Genomic DNA, 22,116 nt, shown 5'->3' with positions numbered 1-22,116 from the left:
CTTGCAGCCTCCGGGGTGGCCTGGGACAGTCGCCCTGGAGACTGAAGGCTGAACCTTCTCCGCAAGCTCCGGAAGCGTGGATTTCTTCTTACTGAAGGCCGTGATTTGATTTTTTTATTTTGGGGTTGTTTCTCGCCGTCCTGGGTCCTTGACTGCAGTCACTTCCCTCTTGCGTGCTGCTCTTTGTAATCGAATCTACCGATGTATATTTAATCCACTTGGCACCATGGCTGGTAACCAGGCACTGCTTCCCAGCCTTCTGTCGCTTGTTTTCACAATTGCCGTCTGAAGTTGGGGTGGGTGCCTGTCGCCCAGCTCCGTGCCCAGTCGCTAGACTGTCTTGGAAGACCTGTACCTGACAGTCAGGCCCACAGCTGGTGCAGCTCCCGTCCTGCGGTCTGGACGTCAGCCAGGTGTGTGGGACTTGGGTCATGGAAGCTAAGCCTGTTGGGTTTAATTCTCCTCTCTGCCGCTGATTCGCGTTGTGTGATCACGGGCGAGTCCTTTAACCTCAGATGGCCTCGGCTGAGTTATCTGCTACAGAAAGGTGTTGTAATGCTTAATTATTGCCAGCTCTTCAGAAACCTCCCGGCGGGGAAAAAAATGCATTTTATTCAGAAATGTCTCTGACCTTCCTGGCCTTTCTAAGCAGCCTTGGTGGTGCTAGGAAATATTCTTTTCCCTCTCTCGGTAATGTTTCTTCAATTTTTCATCTGTACATTCATCCACTCTCTCAGCTGCATGTAAAAATGCCAAGCTGTCTGAAATCATGGAAATATTTTTATAAACTTGACAGCCATGACAAACATTCCTCCTTGGCAATAAACAAACAAGGTACACAACCTGCCATTAACATCAGTTTATAGCAGAGAGACCTTCGTCACTCATTGATGAGGGAATCCTAGACAATTCCTGTGCTAGCAAGCCATAAAGTAGTGTTGTCTGAGATTAGGAAAATACTGGATCCTTTGGGTTCCTGTGTGCAGTGAGTAACTGGGAAGCTCTTGTTTGCCCAGGTGTATGTGTGAGTTCAAGCAGGCACCAGGTATTTGGTTTATTCAGGGCTCTTACAAACTATGTTTGGCTTGGTGTACGTGCTGTTGGGGTCTTGGTGTTTGTTTGTATGCACAAAAAGCTTGTTTTTCGTAGTGGCATTTGAAACATAAAGGTGGTACAAATTGAACTAGGTAAATATTAGACACCTAAAAAAAAAAAAAAGCTGCAAGTGAAAGACATTAGTGAGCATTGCAGGAGCGGAGCCCCCGTTGTGCAGCCTCCCACGCACCCCCCTTCCATTTTCTTTACAGCTGGATCTGAGCTGGTAGGGGTGGCAAGTACCTGAACCCACCCTGCAACATCTTCTCCCTGCGGGCAGTTCTCCACATAAGCACTCAGACAGTGCTTGTTTTGGTGTGTTCTAGGTTAATTTACTTTGAACACCTCTAAACCCAGATCTCCAGAGACATTGGTGATGATGTCAAAAAAGAGCAGGTACTCCTCTTTTTCTCATGTTGCTTTGGGTTATCTCTTGTTCTTCTAGCAGGCTGTCTTTCTACCATGTTTGGGTAGTGGATTCTCTCTGGTGTGCTCAGGAGAAGAAAGTCTAGACTGTTCTTCACCTGTATCTTTGATGGAAGACTTAAATCAGGGAGCTAAGCTTCTTTATACCACCTCACTCATTCATTCACTGTCTCTCTCAGTCTCTGTGCCTTAGTTCCTTCCTTCTTAAAATGAGGATGACAACCTTCACACTGCTTCCACAAAACCTTTGAAAACTAAGGAGAAAAACATGCAAGGCATTTGTCTTCCTTCTCCAGGAAACCATAAATCCCTCCTCTCCTCTCTTCCCTCTCCCTTCTCCCTTTTCCCCTTTCTTCACTCTCCTCTTTCCCCTTTTCCTCTCATTTTAAGAGTTATTATTATATTCTGTCCCTCTAGGTCTCCTCTACTTCCACCGCTCTTGCAATCTGTCTCTCTCTGCTGTTTCCATATCCCCTTCTATTTGCAGCTCTCTTCCTTCTGTTCATGTCATTTTCTTCTCTCACCCTGTATCTCCTACCCTCCCCCACTATTCATGCGCCGCACACTCTCTCTCTGGTTTATCCTCCAAATTCCTCCCTTAGCGGGTCTCTCCCCTTTTTATTGTCCCCGGCTGCGTGTCCCTGCGGCCGGGCTGGCTGGCCGTGGCCCGAGGGAGAAGGACAGGGCGTGGGATCAGCCGGACAGCCCCCCGCTGCCAGGCGGGGTGGAGCCTGCCCTCCGAGCAGCAAGGTGAGACTCCCCCGCCTGTGTGCCCTGTGTGCCGCCGGCTTCGGATGGAGCCGCCTCGAGCCTCGTTGGGAGCTACAGCACGGTTGTCACTTTAATGTCTGAGTACTTCATTTCTGCCTGGAAGCTTGATGAAGTCTGTAGTCTCAGATTTTGTCTCCTGACGTCACCTCACCTCCGTGGACATGACCTTGCGACTTATTCTGGTCCTGGCCCATTGTCCTAGTCCCATTCTCCCAATTTCCCCGTGGCTTTATACACTCTGTCCTGAAAACATGGATTGTGTTGTGCCTGCCTGCGTGGTGATATCTGTGGTTGTTGAGAGGAGGGTGACGTCCCACTGTGTCACTTCCAGCTGAGTTCAGGGAAAGCCATGGTGGAGGAAGGAGAAGACTAGCACCAAAGGTTTGGAGAGGCCTTTGCATCTTGTTGGAGAGTTGCACTGAGCCCGCAAGCCAGTGCCCAGCAGGTCAGGACAGCTGTGCTGTGTTCCTGGGAGACCTGTGCTTGGCAGGGGAAGAGTTGCTGTTGCAGGGTCACTGTGTTAGGGAGAACCCCTCTCTCATCTGCCTAGAGAGCCACCTGATCCCATGAAGAGGCTATCCCACTGTCTGACGTGGGATAGAGTTTCATCCAAGTCAGCCAGAGTGGATGGAGTGTATTTAACCACCTCTCTTCAGGGACAGGATTTTGGCTGCAAGGATCGTGGCCAACAGTGACAACTGAAAGGTGGGGTTTTTTTGTGTCCCTTCACGGCGTCTGTTCCCTTCCCACAATGCGGACATGTGGCATGGAGAAGATCATTCCTCTGGGCAGGGAGAGGTGGCTGCATCTAGGCTGATTGGAGAGACAGCCCAATCAAGGCTCCTCAGGTGTTCCTGGCAGCAAGGCAACAAAGAGGTCACGCAGATGGCCGCATGCTGAAGTTCATCAAGTGTCCTACAGGACAGGGCATAGTGACTCTCTGACCTCCAGTGGAGTTTAGCTCTGTTCCTTCCACGTTTGCCCCTACCAGGCATCGCTCAATCCCAGGCTCATTAAAGTCATGAGCCTCAGCTCTCCTGACCAGACAGTTCCTGATTTCTCCCTTCTGTCTCTGCAACAGACTGACCCTTCCTTGGCGTGCTGAGATGGTATCCCTTGTGCTCCATGCAAGGTGCCGTACACCTTTTCCCATTTTTCCCACAGCCGTTTCTCTCCCTCTCCATACCTGCTTCACCTGTTTTACCTGCTTTTTGCCTCCTGCTCTGCCTCTGGGCTAGGTCTCTCTCCAGACTGTCTAAAACCCTCTGCTTCGTTTGCCTTCCCATCTGGCTTCCTTGTCTCTCTGGTCATGTGTGAGTTGTCAGCAGCCAGGGGAGAAGGACTATTTCAAGAGCAGGGCAGAGACTGGAGGGTATCAGGGAGGGCAGAGGGGGAAGGCAGATTCCTAAATCAGGGTCCATCCTTTGGCCTCTCCCAGCTGTGTGCTGTTAGCTACAGTGGCAGAAGTCCCCTTTTCCCAGAAGTGTGATTTTCCCATTGCTTCTACTTCACTATTGGCAAGCTCCTGAAAGGTTAATGAAGTCATTCACTGCAAAAGGAAAAAGCACATCTTCCCATATTTTGCATAAATTAATCTTGGAGATTATGGAGCAGCCCGTGCAGAGGGCACAGGACGTGCAGCTGTGTCCTTGAATCTTGTCACCCAAAATGCAGCTCTGGGATTATCACGTAGGTGATACTGTCCACTCCAGTCCTTGAGATCAGCTTAGGCTAAAACTTAGGTAAAAAGCTGTGGCCTCCCCAGTCATCTTTATTCATGTTTCATTGTGTGTAACAGGGACTGGGGAGGAGGTACCCAGGAATGCCCACAAGCCCTTCCTCCCATTGCGGTGGATCCTTTTTTTCCCACAGATCCTCTTTAGAAAATGCCCTGTATCAGGTTTCATTCCCCCTGGATTTTTTTCTGTCTGGGAAGTATGCAGAAAATCATTCAATTGGTTTTGAACCACATGAGTGGGAGCAGGAACCAACCCCAGAAGATAAGTGTTCTGACCTTTACCGCACTCAGATAACTGAAAATAATAACAAATACATACATCTTGTTTCTAAACCTCAGACTTAGGGATGTGTCCCTGCCTTACGCAACAAGAGCCTGAGCCAGGGCTCTTGGGAGGGTTGAGGATACAAACCTGGCAGCTGCCTGCAATAAGCAGCAGCCCCTTTGCTGTCCTTTTGGAAATGGAGCTGGTACCAGTCCAGATATTCAGGATGTGAGGGGACAGGGCCAACATCCCCACACTCCTGCCATCTTGCTGCTGGGACCCTGCATGTTTTCCCATGGCTAGTGCTCTGGGAGAATGAGAGTTTGATTATTTCTGGTCCATGTGTGTTTCTTTGCGCTTTTCTGCCTCTTGTTTTCACATAGTGTTGACCATTTAGGGCCATGCAGGGCTGGCCACCAACTGGACCTCTGCACGTAGGCAGAGGCACCCTGGATAGAAGTATGGAATTTTCTCTGGAAAAAAAAATAAATGTTAAAACCCCCATATCAGTGAGTGTTTGAAAATAACTGAGGGAACCTGTCTGGAAGGAACATGCTGCACTGTGACTCACAGAGAGCTCCCCAGGTCTGGGTCTTAGGTCACTGACTCAGACCTCCATCATCCCTGCAGATGCCCCTGGGGAGGTCCATCTGAGACAGCCTCTCTCTGCAGGCCTCTGGTGACAGTAAATATTTGTACACTGCATGCTGAAGTGTTGATACGGGGCTGGAGTCCTGCTGTCCAGACCCTGGAAAGAGACGGTCCCTGTCCTGAAGGACTTACTGCAGTCCCAGATTAGAGCATTCATGGTGCTTTCTGTAGTGGCTGTGACTTGATGTTCCTTCACCAGGATGTTGCTTCCCTTCCCTGCTCTCTTACATAGGGAGCTTGACACAGAGAGCTTGTCTGCTTGGCTTCTGCCCTCTGCCTGTGTGCAGACCATGGGGAGGATGTTAGGAGGTTTCTGGCACTCTGTCGGTGTAAGGCACCTTATTTAGTAGAGTCTAATGCCTGTCTGGGATGCACTTCTGATCTAAAGCTCCTGAATTCCTCCCTTTTAATGCTAAAGATGCCATTCAGAGGCCCCCTGGGCCCAATGTGTTCTTCTGCCCAACACCGTCCTGATCATATATCTACCACTGTCTTGCCCAGACTTTGGATTCAGCAATTTTGTTTTCATCAGAAGATCTCCTCCAACTCACCTTTTCCTAGAGGGGTTCCAGCAGATACCCAAATAAATATGATACTCGGTGAGCCGTGCACGTTTCCATGTGCTATTGCAGCGTATGAAAATGTGCATTTTCAGCATGCAACCTGATATGTGTCCGGGTGTTTGCATTTGTGTTGTATGGACGCTTGCATTCACGTCTGCTGGTGTATTTGGGCTGGAGGAGGTAGCAAGGAAGGCCCTGGCAGCTGGGAAGAAAGGAATGACAGGCTTGCTAGGGGAGGGAAGAGAGAGTTTGGTAGCTGAGAAAAGCATTGGGTAACAACTGGAGGGGGGAGATCAGATTTAGGATCCATGTTGCTCACTTAAGAAAATAGGAGAAGAAGCAGTACATTGTTTATTGGGGATTGTGTTATTCCTGTGCATTATTTATTAGTCTTTTGCTAATGGTACTGCATAAAGTAATGGCACTTCTACAGAAATTTCACAGACAGCTGGAGGATCAGTTCCAGGAGGTATTGTAACCAGGTCAGGTTGGTGTAGGGAATCCTGCTGGGCTCAGTTTTGACAGGCTTTGGAAAAGAGAAGATTGTTCAGGAGGCATTTGGAGGGGAGAAGGGGGGGGTGTCTGTGACTCACCAGGGAACAATGATTGCTGTGAGGATAAAGGGGCAAGCTGGAAGAAGACCTGGAGACAATGGTGAATTCCTGAGTTCAGCAGCTTCAGGATTCCAGCCTGAAGTACAAGGAAGCGTGAGAAAAAGAAGTGTTTAGGAGGAAGCTTTAGGAGTAATAAAAGCAGCTGGTGAGAGAAAGCCAGAAGTAAAGGGAAAGCAGGTTTTACTACATGCTGCACCTCGAAGCCGGTCCCGGAAGGCTTGAATTTGAGGCAGGAGTTGGAAGAAGGGTTGTGCAGAGAGAAGTGGCCTGTGCAGTGAGTGTGACTGAACCCTTCTTGACTTACCTGTGTTGTCTGATAGCACAGACCCACTGGTTTGCAGCCTCTGCAGATGGGACAGGCAAAGCAGAGGTGCTGAGGTGCTCTGACCACCCAGGGACAGGAGACCACGTAGGTTTGTGAATTTTGTAGCACAGACAGCTATGTGCCAGGATGGGTGCTCCCAGCCAGTTCTTGGGTACTAGCCCTTCCTTGCATTTGAAAGATGTCCAGTCCCTTTGAGAGGTGGGACAGGTATTTTGGTAGATGGCATTCTTTCACTCATCCAGGAATCTGAAAGTGGCAAATGCTGCAGGGAGGAAATCATGCCACTGGTGCAAACCATCTTTGGGTGAGAAGCTAACTCACAGTCCCCCAAATACCCAGACAAAAATGCAAAGGTTTTGTTTTTCAGGTTTGTTTTACCCCACTCTGTTCAACCATTAGGTGGGGAACACCCTACTTACTGCTTGTGACTCTTTCCATAAGCTAAGAGCAGGTCTAAATGGAAGCTGCCTTGGTGTCTCTTCAACCTGAGAATCTCATTGCTGAGCTGGTTCAGAATTTTGGGGTTGGAGGGGAGGAGGAGAAGCTGCAACATAAACAGAGCTTCACGGGCTGTCCTTTATTTTTCTGCCTGCAGTGTGAAGCCAACTTTGTTAGATGCAGTCAGACTGTGAGCACGAGGAGCCTTGTAGCACAGACGGGCTTTGCAAGGAGCTCCATCAGCTGGAGTCAGCCCCTGCCCTCAGCCATCCCATACAGCACAGCTGGGCCACCGTTACCGAATGGCGTTGGGATGCCATTTCTAATTATACACAGCATTGATGCAGATCATTCAACAAGTACATGTGGCTGTCTGCATGTTTAAGAGTTGTTTGGGGTTTTTTTTACAGTTATTGCCTTAACACTGCACAGCACTCTACAGCAAACCTTATTCTGTGCAGCAGTCACGGCAGTGTGGGTAGTGCTAAGTGCACTGAGAGCTGTGACCATAACGGTGTGAGTGCAGCCTGTGGGTTTGGAATGAACCAGGCCGTGATGGGACATGACTCTGTGTGGATTGGAGTAGAAGGTGATTTGGGCCAACCCAGTGAAACACCTTCAGAGAGCGTTTCTCTGCCTTGGAAGAGTGTGAGATCATCTGAGATCTGGGACTTCAGTTCTAGCAGGGATTATGCATTGGGAAGGGACAGTCCATTTCAAAAGTGAAGTGCAGATGAGTCCAGGAATGATAAAATCACCCTTGGATTTTTTTTTTTTTGGTGTGTGAACTCCTAGAAGTCATCTATGTTGGTATAAATGAGATCATTTGGCCTAATTAGTTCCAAGCTTAATTAGCAGTAATTATCCCAACATGGGAGTAATACTCGAGTAGGAAGTACTGAGTTCTCGATTAGATAGATCTCTAATTGGTGTTACAATATTGTAATTAAAGCATGCTTGTACGCCTCTGCCTCTGCAAGTGATTTGTTTTATGTCTGATTAAACAGGGAGTCCGGCAGCCTCAAGGAGGCCAGGATATCACCACTGATTGAAACAGTGTATTATTCTTTGTTATAGGAAAGAAATGATGAATCACATATACTAGGAAACACTGTGGGCCAAATTAGTCCTTTGAGTAATTGCTACTGGAGTTAGGGAAATTACAACAGGGGTAAATTTGGCCTCAAGTGCATAAGCTCTATCTGTGTATCACACAGTTAAACAAATACTCATTTGAATGTGCAGTCTGGCAATTACACCATCAGACAAATACAAGTAAGTTAATCTGCATTTGCGATCAGTGGATTGCAGGGGTGAGTTTGGCTGCTGGGTGGTGGTGATTAGGCTGCACATTCTGCTCAGATTTTGCAGGAGGTGGTGCCGTGCACCCCGGGATGTGCTGCACCCCGAAGCAGAAGGCAGAGTTTCAGATGGCCACTGCTGGCTGCAGTGTCCTCTCCTTGTTGGGGTGAGACCTGAAAGGTACCACTATGGTCACCAGGAGCAACTGGAGGAGATGATAAAGTGTCCTCTTCTCTTCCAGCACTGTCACCTTTAATCTAGCCAGTTTGACCCTCCCCAGCAGAATACACTTCAGAAGAGCAGGTAAACATATTTTTTGAAGAAGTTTAAGATCAAGAGAGTGAAACGGGAACTTTCTGAAATTAGTCAGCATCAAAACATGAAAGCTTCCTATGTCTTTTTAAGAAACCACCTCCTTAGGAGTTGGCAAGTGTGCTGCTTTATTACTTATCTGTTTGCTACATGAGTGGGCGACTGTACTTCCTGATTTGGTTCTCCAGTATAGAGATCATCAGCATAGGTCTGTAGAGGACAGTAACTCCTCGCCTACGGAAAGTAACAAATAGGAATAAGGATGCATGTATCTTCTGACTGTCACAAAGGGTTTCAAAGCACATCCAAGTCATATCCGAAGTAAAACGTCATCGTATTTCCATTTTACAGCTGCAGAAACTGAGGCACAAATCCATCACTTCTCTTGCTGTAGCTCAAGGAGCTGGTGTATATGGCAGCACCAGGAATGCGGTGCAGGTCTCATTACCTTCTGCTTCACCCACAGAAACATCTTCCTTTTCCAAGGGGGAGAGTCCTCCCAGGAAGAGGGAGATGACTTGAGCAAGGAAATAAAGTACACAAAATTCTGTTAAAGCAATATTAGGGACAGGAATTTAAACACCCCATATACGGGAATTCAGAGCAAGGGTTTCCATAGCAGCATTGCTTGGCCATATTGTATATACACTGTTTTGCATTGTGCTCATGATGTCGAAGGCATATTCTAATATCTGTGTGTGCAATATGTCTGAATCTGAGTTGCTATGAAACTTAAGGCTGAATTGCACCACGGAGGCATATTCTTGTGTGGCGTTGGGAGGAAATAATAGATCTAGGTTTTGTTAAGATTTTTCTCCAGAGATAATTTTTCTCAGAAAATTGCTGATTTGCCAGAACTGTTGCTATTTTCAGGAAAAGTTGATTCCAGTTTTGTGTTTCATCTTGAAAAAAAAAAAGGGAGAAAAGTTTTGAAGCTGTCAAAATGGAGTGTTTCAAGAAGGTAAAATGAAATCTCGCATTTAATTAATTTGGTTGTAGTTTCTAGGTATAATTTTTGAAGACTAATTTTTTTTAACCTGATCACATATAGAAATTTGAAATTTCTGAAAACCTTGAAGGAATAAAAGGCATTTCCTTTCACATTACATAGTTCTGAAGTGTCCTGGGAGTGGCAGGTGACAAGGGAGTGACTGCATCACCTGATACCATGTGTGGCTGCCCGGAGTGTTGCAGTGGGAGCAGTGGGAGAGGTTTCCCCCTGAGTAATTCTCTGTCTACCTGGTACAGGCAGTTTTAAGGTAGCAAAAAACTCCTGTGGTCAAAAAACTGCTCAAACCTTTCACAAGGCTTAACTTTCTCTGAAACACCCCAGTATCACCTGGGTATGATAAGGTTAAGCCTTTGGATCAGGAGGGTTTGGGGTGGGAGCCTCTGTCTCTCACATGCTTAAAAATACCTTCAGCAGATGATGGGATCTCAGGGGAGGGCCGGCGGTGCCTCTCCCTAATTGATGCCCCACACTAGGGATGATGGGATCTGCCCTTCTCACCTCCTTATGCACAGGGCCTCCTGAGTGGCAGCACAGCTCCTCCCTGTGCTCACCCCCCTCTGCCCCTCGCTTCCAGCACCTCATCCATGTTCTGAAGCTCTCGGGGGGGGGGGGGGAGAAGAAGGAACGTTGGACCCCGGGCTGGGAAGGAGTGCTCGCGCTCATGGAAAAGCCCTGTGAGTTATTTTGGCATCGCTCTTCCTGCTGGCAGCAGTGTTTCCTCACTGCCAGCATTCCCAAATGTTGGTGTAGCCTGTATGCCAACGTCTCCTTTTTCCCTGCCCCCTCATGTTGCAATTGCTAATTTCTGTGCCTGTGCCTGAAGAGCTGTAGTTTAGACTTGCTTTGCCATGCATTGAAGCCATTCTTGTTTAGGGAAGAAACTGCAAAAGGGGTGTGGGAGAGAGGAAAAAAAGAAGAGAGCTGTTGTTTTTTCCCTATGTGGCAGTGACGGATGCTGGGTATTAGAGAGAGACAAGCTGACAAACATCTGAATGAGTGGAAGAGACTTCTAACCCAAAGGGAGGAGTTGTGGTTTAGGTTAAAGCCACAAAGGAAGTGAAGGAGGTTACCACTTTCCTGTCTGTGGGCAGGAGGTTCTCCTTGTGCTCATTTGAAGGCTTAGCTCTAGCTCGTTCTTCCCTAGGAACATACTCATGTGTGTACTTCTTGAAAGGCATTCGAGCTGGTGTCTGATCTTGGGAGTGACAAACATCCCCTTTATACTCAGAAATCAGCAGGAGCTGGGAGCTAAAGAACTGGGAATCACAGTCTAATTTATGGAGCCAGATATTCTAAAGCATCTTGTTAAGCCACGCGTCTTGTTTGGTGCTAGATCATGTAGTGTATTTCTCTGTGCTTCTTCCTCTTGCTGACTCCACTCAGATTTTTTGTTGTAAATATCTGTACCTCCAGGGCCTGTTGGCTCCCTGCAGGTCTCACTTCTCTCTTGTTCCCTCAGTGATTGGCAAATTGCATAGCCATCCTGCCTGGATCTGGCAGTCTCCCGTGCTGATGCAGGACAGATTCTGAATGTCATCAGGTTCCTACCAGCATGGCTGCGGTCAGGATTTTCCTTCATTTTTTCAGTGCGTGCTTTTCTCTTAATGGCGCAGAGGCTCGAGCTGTGTGCGATTGAAAAGTTTGTTGTCTCGGCTCTTCATCTGCGAGGAGAGAGCGAGTGGTTAACCCTGGTGTGCTGCAGAAGGCATGCCAGGAGGGAGATGAAAGAGTACAGAATTGCTCTTAGAAGAGAGTGAGCCTTCTCCTGAGTCAGAGGAGCACGGGTGTGCCAGCCAGTATCTTAATCCAGGCTATCAACTGGTGACTGCACAGTTAGAACCACTGTCAGCGACAGGGACTTCAGTATGTGCTGCCAGTGCCTTCTGATTACTGTGCAACTGCTGGACATGAAAAGAGCATCTGAAAGGTGCTCCCTGAAGAGCTGTTTCGTGGTCTCTAACCTTCCATTAACAGCTCACCTTAGCCCCTAACCCTGGCCTTGGGATGCAGCAGAGTCATTTCATTTACCAGGTGTGAAAATCATATTTTGCCATGTGAGGATGATTGCTCTCTCAGGTGTATTACAGCGACTGGGGTTGGTTTTTTGTTTGTTTGGGGTTTTTTAATGCTTTGTTAAAACTACAAGGTATCATTAAAGATTTATATGTGGCAAATGTGTCCTTTTTTGCAGAGTGTTTCCTTTTAGAGACCTCCACAGTATTGATTTCAAGTAGATTTTCCTCCTCTGTTTTAAAACATTTCCTTTGCCTATGGATTTTCAGCATTACTCACTGGAGCTGTGTGCAGTAGATTCCCCAGACTATATTATCAAGCCAAAGTCCCTTACTGATGCTCTTCAGGGGCCACTTCTGAAGCTGGAAAGACCATTCATTTGCTGTGTTCACTCAGTCCTGAGCAACTATCCAGCACTGCATCCTTATTACTCCAGGATGTATGCTGTCATCTAACTGAGCCATGGGTCTGCTTCCAGCATGTGCCAGTGGATCCCAGAACTAGTCTGGCAACAGCCTTGAGCCATCCCGTCCTTGGAGTGAGCGGCGTTTGTTTGGATGTCTTAAATGTAAAGGAAAACAAGCTGATGGGATGGGAAGGTGAAGAAGAAACTGGAGTGGTAAACAGCTGAAATTGTAAGGTCATTTGGGTTTGGTATAAGCATTTTATTTGTCAAACTCATCCTTGTGGTTATTAGAGTAGGGAATGGGAGTTTCTTTTTGGAGGGGGCGGAGGACTCAGCAGGGAGGCTGGGAATGCTGGCACAGCACAGATCCTAGAGGAGAGAGGTACCACTGCCCTTTCAAGGAGCAGGCTGATGTCCACCAGCCATTGCTGTGCCCCAGGATGAGGCCCTGGGATCCGTGTTCTGCTGGTGGGTGACAGAGCTTGGTGACAGCCAGCTGAAGGTGTGGGTTCAGTCATCTACTGGTGGATCATATGTGTAAGATGTTGAAGACTTGGATTCAGACCTTAAAGCATCTGGCTTATGGAATTTGGCTTTGTTTACTGTAGTGTTATAGCCTTAGGGCCACAGAAAGTGCAGCTTTATTGAAATCATTGGAGTTGTTCTTGCTTATGGCAGCAGGGAGCTGGGGACATGTTTTTTTGGAACGTGTTGCCAGGAACATAAACCCTTTTCTTTGGGAGATGCTTTGTAAAGATGACTAAAGTAAGTGCCTGGGAAACATTGTCTCAATGGAAACAAGACATGGAAATGATCAGGTCTGGGAACGATCTTATTTCTTCCCCACATCTGTGACTTTCAGAGTCCACCATCCTAAGGCTCAGTCCTTCTCTCCTTCCTCATTACCATCAAATATTAGGTTTTAACATCATGTACACCACCAAGAGCAGGAACACCGTGGGAGACACTGCAGTTGCTGCACATGGGGGAAATAGGGACTTGGAAGAGGAAGCCAGCTGATCTGCATGGGACCCAGGCAGGCTGAAGTCGTGTCACTGGACAGAGCAGCAGCAGTCTTTGTTATCTGATTCTTAAGTAGAAGGTATCTGTGCCTCAGCATTTAAATGTTTACATGAGATTCTTGCTACAGTCTTTGATGCTGGATTCTCATATAAAAGCAATGACCAAAAATACAAGTGGTTCTTAAAGACTGTACACAGAGTATTAACTGGATTTCTTGCATGCTGCTGTATGGACTGCTGGCATTCATTTTGTCTTGGTTTGACAGAGAGGACAGGCAAAAGGTGCAGGCTGTGGGTAGGGAACAGCCTGTCTTGTAAGCAAGGCAAGGCACAGGGAGTGTCCCATCAGAGTTACCTTACCGAGGCAGGTCCCCTAAACAGCACCATCTCACATGTTAAATGGATGCTCTGAAATATAATGGAAATACAGATGGAAAAGAAGCATGCTGCCCTAGGTGTCTCTCAGGATCTGCAAGGCAGGTATTGTCAGCAGATGTATTCATGCTGGGGAGTAAAATGGTGTGATTTAAAATAAGCTGGCAGATTTTGTGCTCAGATGGACTAGGAACATTCACACAGTCTGTTATTGCAGTTCAGCTGTGAGAGGCCAACACCGTTAGTGGAGAGGGACTAGCAAAATGTTTGGGCAGAAGTATGTCCAGTCATGACATCTGTTGCTAAAGTTGTTCACAGTTTGCACCATAAAAGTGCATAAGTAAAAATGCAGAAGATGAAGCATTTATACAGCTAGGCCAGAACTGTCGAGTGCCCTGTAATGATGAAGAGTCCTGTTTTCGTTGATATCATCCTCTCTCATCTGGGACCCTGCAGGTCTGAAAGCCAAGGATGATTATTGCAGAAGAAAGTCAGCACCACACTGATGATAAGCCAAAGTCTAAACTAAGAAGCAAGGGGTGAGATCTGCTTGTTTTCTGTGGAGGGATCTCACTGTTTTATGTAATCTTTGCACAGCACCTGTAAATCAGTGACTGGTACTTTTGAAATGTATTTCTTTCATCAAAAGCTATTTGAAACAACAGGTAGCACCTATCCATTCAGTCTAAGCTCCCTTGACATTTTTAAATGACAGATAATGAAAACTGTCTTCATTATAACTCAAGCAATTTCATCAGACTGTCACCGGCAAACAATGGCAAACTAGAGACTGAACAACCCTCAACTCTGCTCTCCCGGGTACCTGTGTGAGAGTACCGGGTGTCTTTTCCACAGCTTCTAGGAAAACAAGAGGTGATTTGTCAGCTGGGAAGGGTTCTGCTATGCGAGGCACTAGAGGTCAACAGGAACATGTTAAAACCTGTCTGAAAGCCAGTGGTCAGATGGCATAAAAATGGAGCACAAATGCGAGAATGATCATGAGTGAGAGACATGGCTTTTCTAACCGAGCACTGAGTTCTGCACTGCCTTCAGTTTATGAATGGATTTGAAGCGTGGTGCCAAACAGACCATATTGCAGTTGTCTAATCCTTAGGTGACAGAGGCAGGCATGAGCGTAGGCAGAGCTGCATCCAAGAGGACTCATCAGAACAGCCCAGTCAGCCTGGCATTATTGCTACCTGATCTGTGGGAATCGGTCCAGGCCCTGGATCTGAACTGCCGCAGGGAAACCTGGTTGAAGGAGCAGCTGTTGGGGTATGGTGCTGGCTTATCTCACCCTAACTGTCTCTTCCCAGCCAACTTTGCTGAAGGGTTGCCTGGGCTGAGCATCAGTCACCCAGGTTTTTTCCCCCTTGCCCCCCTTCCTCCCCCCAAATGGATAGCCTTAACCAAGCTACCCCCCACAGTTAAATTAAAGGGAGAGTGAGAGCAGAAGGGACATTCCACAATAAAACATCATTTACACGAGATGGCCACAGTATGGAAGAGGCTAGCGGGGAGTGAATTATAGGGGTCCAGAGAAGAGAGAGGCTGTGGCAGAGAGAGGGTCATTATTGGAGGACACAGGGAGCAAAATGATGGAGGTGAGGGTGTAGATAAACAGTTAGAAATGGCTGCAGTGGTGCGATTTGGGAGGAAAATCAGTCACTACTTCAGTCACCAGTTTAGGGAGCTGAATGGTAAATTACAGGCAGGTTAGGACTCCAAGAACATCCGTGACCCTGTGAAATGCTGGAGACAGAAAAGTTGCAGTAACAGTGAGTAAGACTCAGATCTCATCTAACTGAGCATGAGTATCTCAAGGTGAAATAACAGAAGGAGAGGAGGCGGGAATATTGATTTCTGCCTCACAAAACAGACAACAACGCCTACTTTTTCATAGCAAGAGTTTAACCATTCGCTTTAATGGGCTAGTCTGTGGTACAGTGGGGGCTTGGTTTCTTTGTGCTCAGTCTAGAGGGAAATTCATGCTGAAGTTGGTTTTATTTTATTATAGCCTTGAAGGAGACACACGAGCAAAATGTTGCCCTCCAACACCTCTCTGCTGGCTGTAGGGGCAGCTGTAGCCCATGAGTGTGACCCGTCTGTGTCGCTGCCCTGTTGTGCAGCAGGCGGGTACCCGGAGCAGCCGGATGCTGGAGGAGCAGCACTGGAAGGCACAAAAAGCCCGTTATGCCAAGAGAGCTGTTATGTGTGTTGGCAACAGATGACTTCTTCTGTCTGTCTGAGGGCAGACTTAGCTTCCTTCTATTTATTCTGTGAGAAGGATGCTCCTAATGAGAGGTGCTTTCTTCATCTGGTTATGTCTTTCTCAGAAATATTGCTTTGGGAATGGAATTTTGTTTGCTCGGTTTTACACCATGGAAGTACAAACATGCGTGCCCTGGCACTGTGGGGCAGGCAGTGCAGAGAATGTGGCTGTGTGGCTATCCAGTGGGGCTTGTTGTCTTGTACCAGGCTCAGCAGGTGGCTGAGTGGAAGCAGGAGGTGAGTTTGGGAATTTTGTGAGCTGCTGCCATGTCTGTTCTCATTGATGTTAAAGATGGCCATACACATACAAAGGGAGTGTAAAGTCATGGCTGAGAATCTTAAAAGGCTGAAGGGTCAGGCATTTCCACAGACAAATTCTCCTGGCAGCACCACAGCACTCACTGTGTGTTAGCAGTTCCCTGTAAAACATGGGGACAGTGTGGTGGAAGCAGTGTTTCTGGGCAATCATTGATTTTGGAGTCTTCTGCATGCCAAAATTTTCCACCTTTGTTTAGTATGAATTCATATTTTTTCATGTGTTGCATGAGCATATGTTTCCCCAGATTCTGTTTACCTGATTTCCCTTCTGAATCAGTATCTGTTCTCTCCTTCTTTTTCTCCCTTTTTTTTTAATCATAGGAGATAGGGCTGAGCATTTATCTCTGTGGCTGCATGGTATTTGCCTCATACCTGCTTATTGACTTGAGAGATGACTTTCTAAATAGGGCAAGAGCTTCCAGCAACTGGAATGTTATAATACGTGGGATTTGTTCATCACCCCAGAGTTTTGATGGGGCATAACGTCTTGAAGGGTGGCAGATGAACAGTAAGGCTCTCTGGAGATCCAGGAGAGTATTTTAACCATAGGCACACTCCCATGCTCCAGCCCAAGCTTGATTAAGGCTCAGATTGTTTGGATGTTCATGTGAACAGGAAAACGCAACATCAACTGTTTCTCTCTTTCCAGTGCAGACAGGAAAGTGAGAGAAAGGCCTTTCTTGCCCGGGTGAGTTTGCCATCATCTGTACACTGTTGCCTTAGGGTGATGTTGTGCAGCCAGTGCTGGTCTGATCCATCAGCCAGTTTCTTTCCCAGCACAGCTCTGTGCCCTGTGCAGCCAGCTGGGCAGTAGTCATTGCTGTAGGTGAGCTACAGGTCGTCTTATGCCAGCAGTGGTGGGGGTTTGTGTATGTGTTTTTGGGAGGGATGTGTGTGAGTGTGAGTGTGGATCCTGACATTGATATGGAAATACATGCATTTCCCTCCTCTGTGAAGTCCCACACATGTTGGGGTGCAGAGAGACTGTTCACCCGAACCATGTTAAGAATGTTCTCTGGTGGTTTTTGCAGGACTGAGGTTCAGCAAAACTGAGGAGACTCAGGATAATGTCTAATACCAAAAGACGCCGAACAAGAAAGAAAGCCACAACAATCTCTCCCCCTCCCCCAGGCCTGATTTCCTAATCTTTTAGGAATGATTTACAATAAATAAAAGACTTTCTGAAAGAAGGATTTTTTTTTTCGAAGTTAACAATGGATGTTAAACTACCCCTCCCTGTGGCCCTTTCCCATCTCTTTCACATTGTCCAGCTTTAGACTTCATCCTGCAGCAAGATTCATGAAGGCAGCTCCCCCGTGCCCATGCAGAGAGATCACGGCGGTATGCAAACCATAATCACCTGGATTCCTTACAGAAATGGGTTGTTTCCTTTCGAGAAGGCTCATTAGAGCATGCAGCCCTGTAAAACTCAAAGCCGGTAAGAAAATGGTTTCATACGGCCTGATCTCTCTCTTGTCCTGCAGCTTCTCTGATCGTCTACACCAGAGCAAAAAAACCCAAAGCCTAAAGCAAACAAACAAAGCAAAACATCCTCCTAATGGTGTGTGCGCTTCACTTCCAACAGTGACGGTGTTTTACACCCACTTTGCTCAGGTGTACATGAATGCAGTTTGGGAGGCACTATAGAGAGCAAAGCTCTTAAGGAGTTAGTGGAGCTTCCCTGCTGGAAGGTTATAATTGCACTGAAAGAGGGAAATCTTGCCTCAGCAGACAGGAAATATGTGGTGCAATTTAAGCACAGAGTTGCTGGAGATAAAATAGCCCATAAACTGGAAAAAAAAAATAATGTAGGGAACATTTTGCATGGCCCAAATGTGCCATGTCAAAGCTAATAGCAAGGGATCCTGTGACTGCAGGAGCAGCAATGTACTGGCTACAGATGCACATGGTGATGACAGCCTTTACCTGCAAGGAGGAGTGCACGTCCCTGATCCTGGGTAAAACACTCTTCGTACTGGTGATGGCTTTTCTCGAGGCAAGGTTTTTAAGTTTTAATGACTGAAAAGGCCCAATCTGCTGTTGCATTTGGGGTGAAACTTGTTTCATGTGGAATGACTGTGTGGTTGGAGAAGGTTCCGCTTCAGAGAGTGGATGCTCAGGAGCAGGGTGTAACTTCAGAAGAGGGTAATGCCTCCAGCCTTCACAAGCTAAGGCTCCGTGTCGCCATTTCGCCTTCCCTCAATCGCATCTTCAAAATTCCTGTTCCTCAGATGTTTCCACCTCCTCCAGTTGTGCCAGTTCAGGCGCTCGTGGGGATGAAATCTGCATCAGAGCTGGTCTGGCCTTAAGGATTTGTCCTTCTTAGTAGGGTTTTTAAAAAAGAGTTGGACTGTTTAAGCAGCTCACCTGTGAGTGTAGCTACATGAATAGTTTAGCTGGCACAAGTGAGCGGCAATAACTGAGAGAGCATGGCAGGATCCTCTAAAACTGGGTCTGCTGCAGATGGAATAGTGAAACAGAGCCACAGCCCTACACGCTCTCAATGTTATTTGCATGAGTAGCTCCATTATGCTTCAGTGGGACTCTACTTACACATGTAAAATTAAGTGTTTGCAGGGCTGGGCCCTTAAAGAGAATAAAAGCTGCGATTGGGGTGTGCCATGCTCTGAACCATGTGCAGAAAGTGTCATGCAAATGTATTTAGCTGGCTGGGCTATCTTGTCTGCTCCACAGCACTGGAGCTCCTGTGGCAACTTTCCTTAGGATTGGTTTGCTCTAATGGAAGAGGACCCTGCTTTTGAGTAGACGGGCCGATCTCCTGTCCTTGCTGCGGACAGGGAGTTGTGAGGAGAGCGCACACAGTGTGGTGAGGGCTGTAATGTTTCCAAGATGTTCTTGGATTTGCCAGAGTGCTCTAAAGAGCCGGGACAGCTGGCTTCTCTGGGGCAGCTTTTATGAGGTTGGACAAGGGAGGGCAAGGCCCCAAAACGGGGGGCTGCTCTCGAGGCTGGCACTGACCGTCCCACCGTCTGAGGGGGCTCTGCTACCTGAAATCCTGACTTACAACCTGTCTTCGCAGTTAAGATCATTTGGGAGCCTGTTGTTGTCAGTTCCCATGGTAAAACCCTTCAAGAACAGCGGGAGGGAGGGATTTCTCAGCTGAGAATTCCTGCCTAGGGAATTCACTGCCGTGGCGGATTCCCAAAGGTGGTGGGTGAAGTAGCAACTTAACTCTGGAGAGTGAAGCAAAACACCTTGATAGCTGCTCTCCGGAGCCCCAAAGAGAGGAAGGAAGAGACTTAAAGCCGTTGGAGGGGAGAGGCTTGGTGTGGTTATTTGAGACCGCTGCCTGCAGAGTTGCACAGTCATTTATAACTGTTTGAAATGTGGGGGGATGGGGTCGGGGGGATGGGAGGGGAGTCGGAGGAACCGCAGCATCTGCAAACTAGTAGCATTTTGTGCTCCTTTTCCCCGGTCTGACTCCTCAAGGGACAAGACAGCGAAGTACTGGCCAGAGGAGAGAGGAGAACAAAAAAGGCAGTCCCGCTATCACCTCGTATTTTATCGCTGCTGTCGCATGTGTTGGGATCGAAGGACGGGGTAGGATTTTCAAAGGTACCTTTGGAAAATGGAAGTTGGGTTGCCTGGCTTCCTTAGGCTCTCCCTAGAAAAATCCCAGCCTCTACTGCCCAGGGGAAACAAACCTCCTTTTAAGCAAAGCACGACAGGTTCCTGGTGTCGAGGAGAGCCAGACCGGGTCTTCTGTCTGAGGCACTGTGAGGCACATCTCTTCCTTTCACCATGGATGGTTGCCTCGCTGGTCTGCCCTGCAGTGCTGCTGCTGGGGCAGCCTTTCCTGGCCTCAGCCCACTAGGAGGGGAGCAATAGTGGGTGTTCCATTTTGTGGCCCATATCAGTGTAAAAACAGAGGGGGGTTGTACGTCAGGTATGAAAGGGTTTGTGGAACCGATGGCAGCAAAGGTGGTGGTTCCAGTGGAGCCGATCAGTTGGGTTTCACAGCCAACACTTCAGCTGTAGAAGGCGCTGCCGGGATCACTGGAAAGGTGCAGGTGGGGCTGGTGTCAGTAGGGGAGGTGGAAAGACTCATCAGAGACCACAGGTTTTCACCTTGGGGGGTAGTGGATCCTGGGAACTTGTAGCCCCAGGGACTTGTCTGGAAAAGGTGTGAGTGGGCTGAAAGTCTGTTCAGCGGGAACTGCTTCGGGTCTCTGGTCTGCAAATCAGAAGGGACTGAAACCCCACTCTTAGGGAGTATCCCCCTCAAGGAAAAGTATCTGGGGAAGAGGTGATAATTCCTACTCAGGAAGCTGTAAAGAGTTCTTTAACAGTGTTTCCATGCGGGCATGGACAAGGGGAGGAGAAGAGCAGGGCAAAAAGTGGAAAAGCCCCTTAGGGGTGGGAAGCTGGGCAGAGAGAGGAGGTGCTTTTATCTGCCAGAGCAACGCCCAGTGTGAATGGTTGCGCTGAAAGGGTCTTCTTCCGAAGAGCTGGGTTATTTAAAAGTGGGAGTTGGGCAGGGTGGGAGTCGGACAAAGAATGGGTCGTTTGAGGATAAAGGGAGAGGGAGGACACACTGCATTTCTGTTCACTGGTGGTGTATTGGGCAAACAGGTTATTCAGGCATCGCGGATATGCAAAGCTGATCAGCTGGCTCTCTCTGCTCGGTGGGTCCCTGCATCGGTGTGCTTGGAAAGGCTCTTCCTCGCAGCCCGCGAGATCGCCCATTTTAAGAACATTTTTGTGGAGGTGAAGGAGGGAGGATTAGTGGATGTTGAAAGCCCTCTTTTCACAGAGTAAATCTCGGTCTGAAAAGGGCGGGGGATTGCTGCGAATCTTCAAAACTCCTCGCTGCCAGTTCGAAACCGAACCACATTTGATGTCTAATCCCCCGAAGACACGGAGCGTTTGTCCAGGATGGGACCCTTGAGCGTTTTTAGGAGTTGATAGGTTGTGTCTGTTTGCCATTACTGCCTGGTCCCTCCCTGCTCAGCTCCGGGCTGCTGCTTAACCCGGTGCTTTCTCCCACCAGAGAAAACAGCCCAGGGATCTCCCCGCCGGTGGGTGCTCTGAGCCGGGGGGTTGCTCAGCAAGGAGCTGCTTCTCCTCCCTCACGCTCTCATCCCGCCTCCCTCACGGACGTGTGTGGAGAGGGGACATGTGCCAGCGGCACCTCCGGCCGGTTTCTCCCCGCGATTCCCGGGGCGTGGACCCCCCCCCCGCACGGGCGGCAGGCGGAGGCTGGCGGGGTGGGGGTGGAGGGGGAGCCGGTGCCGAGGAGGAGGGCGGGCCAGGGCACCCGCCATCCCTCATCCCAAATCCCCACATCCCGCATTCCCCCGGCGGTGGGGGGGGGGGCGGGAGGGGGGAGCGCGCGCCGCCCCTCAGGGGCCCCGCGCGCCGTTTCCGTTACGGGGGGGCCGCCGCCGGTGCGGGGGGGGCAGGGCGGGCCCCCCCGCGCGCCGCCTCAGGGGGTGGGGGGCGCGGGGAGGGGGGAGGTCCCCCTCCCCCCGCACCGGGGGGCGCCTCCCCTGCGGCAACCGGGCGGGCACCGGGGCACGGGGAACGGGGGGGGGGGGGAGGGCGACTCTCGCTGAGGGGAGTTGTGTGTGGGGGGGCCCTTTAAGAAGTACCTGGGGCGCGCGGTCTCTTTAAAAGGGGAGAGGGGGCGTGGCCGCCGCGGGGCAGGAGGACGGGCTATGCTAATGAGCGGGGCGGGGCCTCGCGGCCTCCCCGGGAGAGGAGGGGGGAGTCCTGTCCCTTTAAGGGCCCGGCTGGTACCACCGGGCGGGCGGAGGGGGAAGGGACAGAGGCCCCGCCCACCGGCCGGGGCTGGGCTGTGGGGGGGTGCCGGGCGATACCAAGTGCGCGGCGCGGGGAGCGAGAGGCGGTCCCGCCGCCGACCGAGGGAGTAGCGGACGGTACCATTGCCGGGGCGGGGCGCGCGCGACGGGCGGTACCATTCCCCTCTCCGCGGGTTGCGGGACGCGGCGGGAGCGGGGGGGGGGAGCGGGAGGGTCGGGAGGGGGGAGAAGAACCGGTGAAGGCGGGGGGGGGAGCGGGGAGGGGGGAGCGGGCGCGAGGGGCTGCGCTGGGCGGTACCAAGTGCGCGGGGCGCGGGGGGGGAGGCGCCGCCGCCGGCGGACAATGGAGCCTGTGTGTGTGTGCGGGAGGGGGACGGAGCCGCCGCGCCGCCCCCGCCGGCCCCGCGCTGAGCGCC

At 49.4% G+C, this 22,116-nt stretch overlaps 1 protein-coding gene and 1 long non-coding RNA gene across 4 annotated transcripts in view; one reads left to right on the top strand and one right to left on the bottom strand.

Annotated features, from left to right (window-relative positions):
* BCL9 (BCL9 transcription coactivator) overlaps positions 1-22,116 on the top strand; it is a 59,978-nt gene that overhangs the window by 6,092 nt on the left and 31,770 nt on the right. The window contains exon 1 of one of the 3 annotated variants that reach the window (XM_027719145.2): positions 21,769-21,817. The exons of 1 other annotated variant lie outside the window; for it this stretch is intronic. The gene's annotated coding sequence lies outside the window, so the exon portion shown is untranslated. Of the gene's footprint in view, positions 1-21,768; positions 21,818-22,025 lie in introns of those variants that run through there. One more of the 3 variants, XM_027719144.2, reaches the window with a different exon arrangement.
* LOC120323643 lies at positions 8,605-21,339 on the bottom strand. Its single transcript, XR_005564302.1, has 2 exons — positions 17,844-21,339; positions 8,605-8,734 (listed from the first exon to the last, which is right to left on the bottom strand). It is a non-coding gene; the product is annotated as an uncharacterized LOC120323643 (long non-coding RNA).

Source organism: Pipra filicauda, unplaced genomic scaffold (assembly GCF_003945595.2).
Source record: "Pipra filicauda isolate LSUMZ 115617 unplaced genomic scaffold, ASM394559v2 scaffold306_size1276767_pilon, whole genome shotgun sequence".
NCBI classification, from domain to species: domain Eukaryota; kingdom Metazoa; phylum Chordata; class Aves; order Passeriformes; family Pipridae; genus Pipra; species Pipra filicauda.
This window is presented reverse-complemented; position numbering and strand designations above follow the sequence as displayed.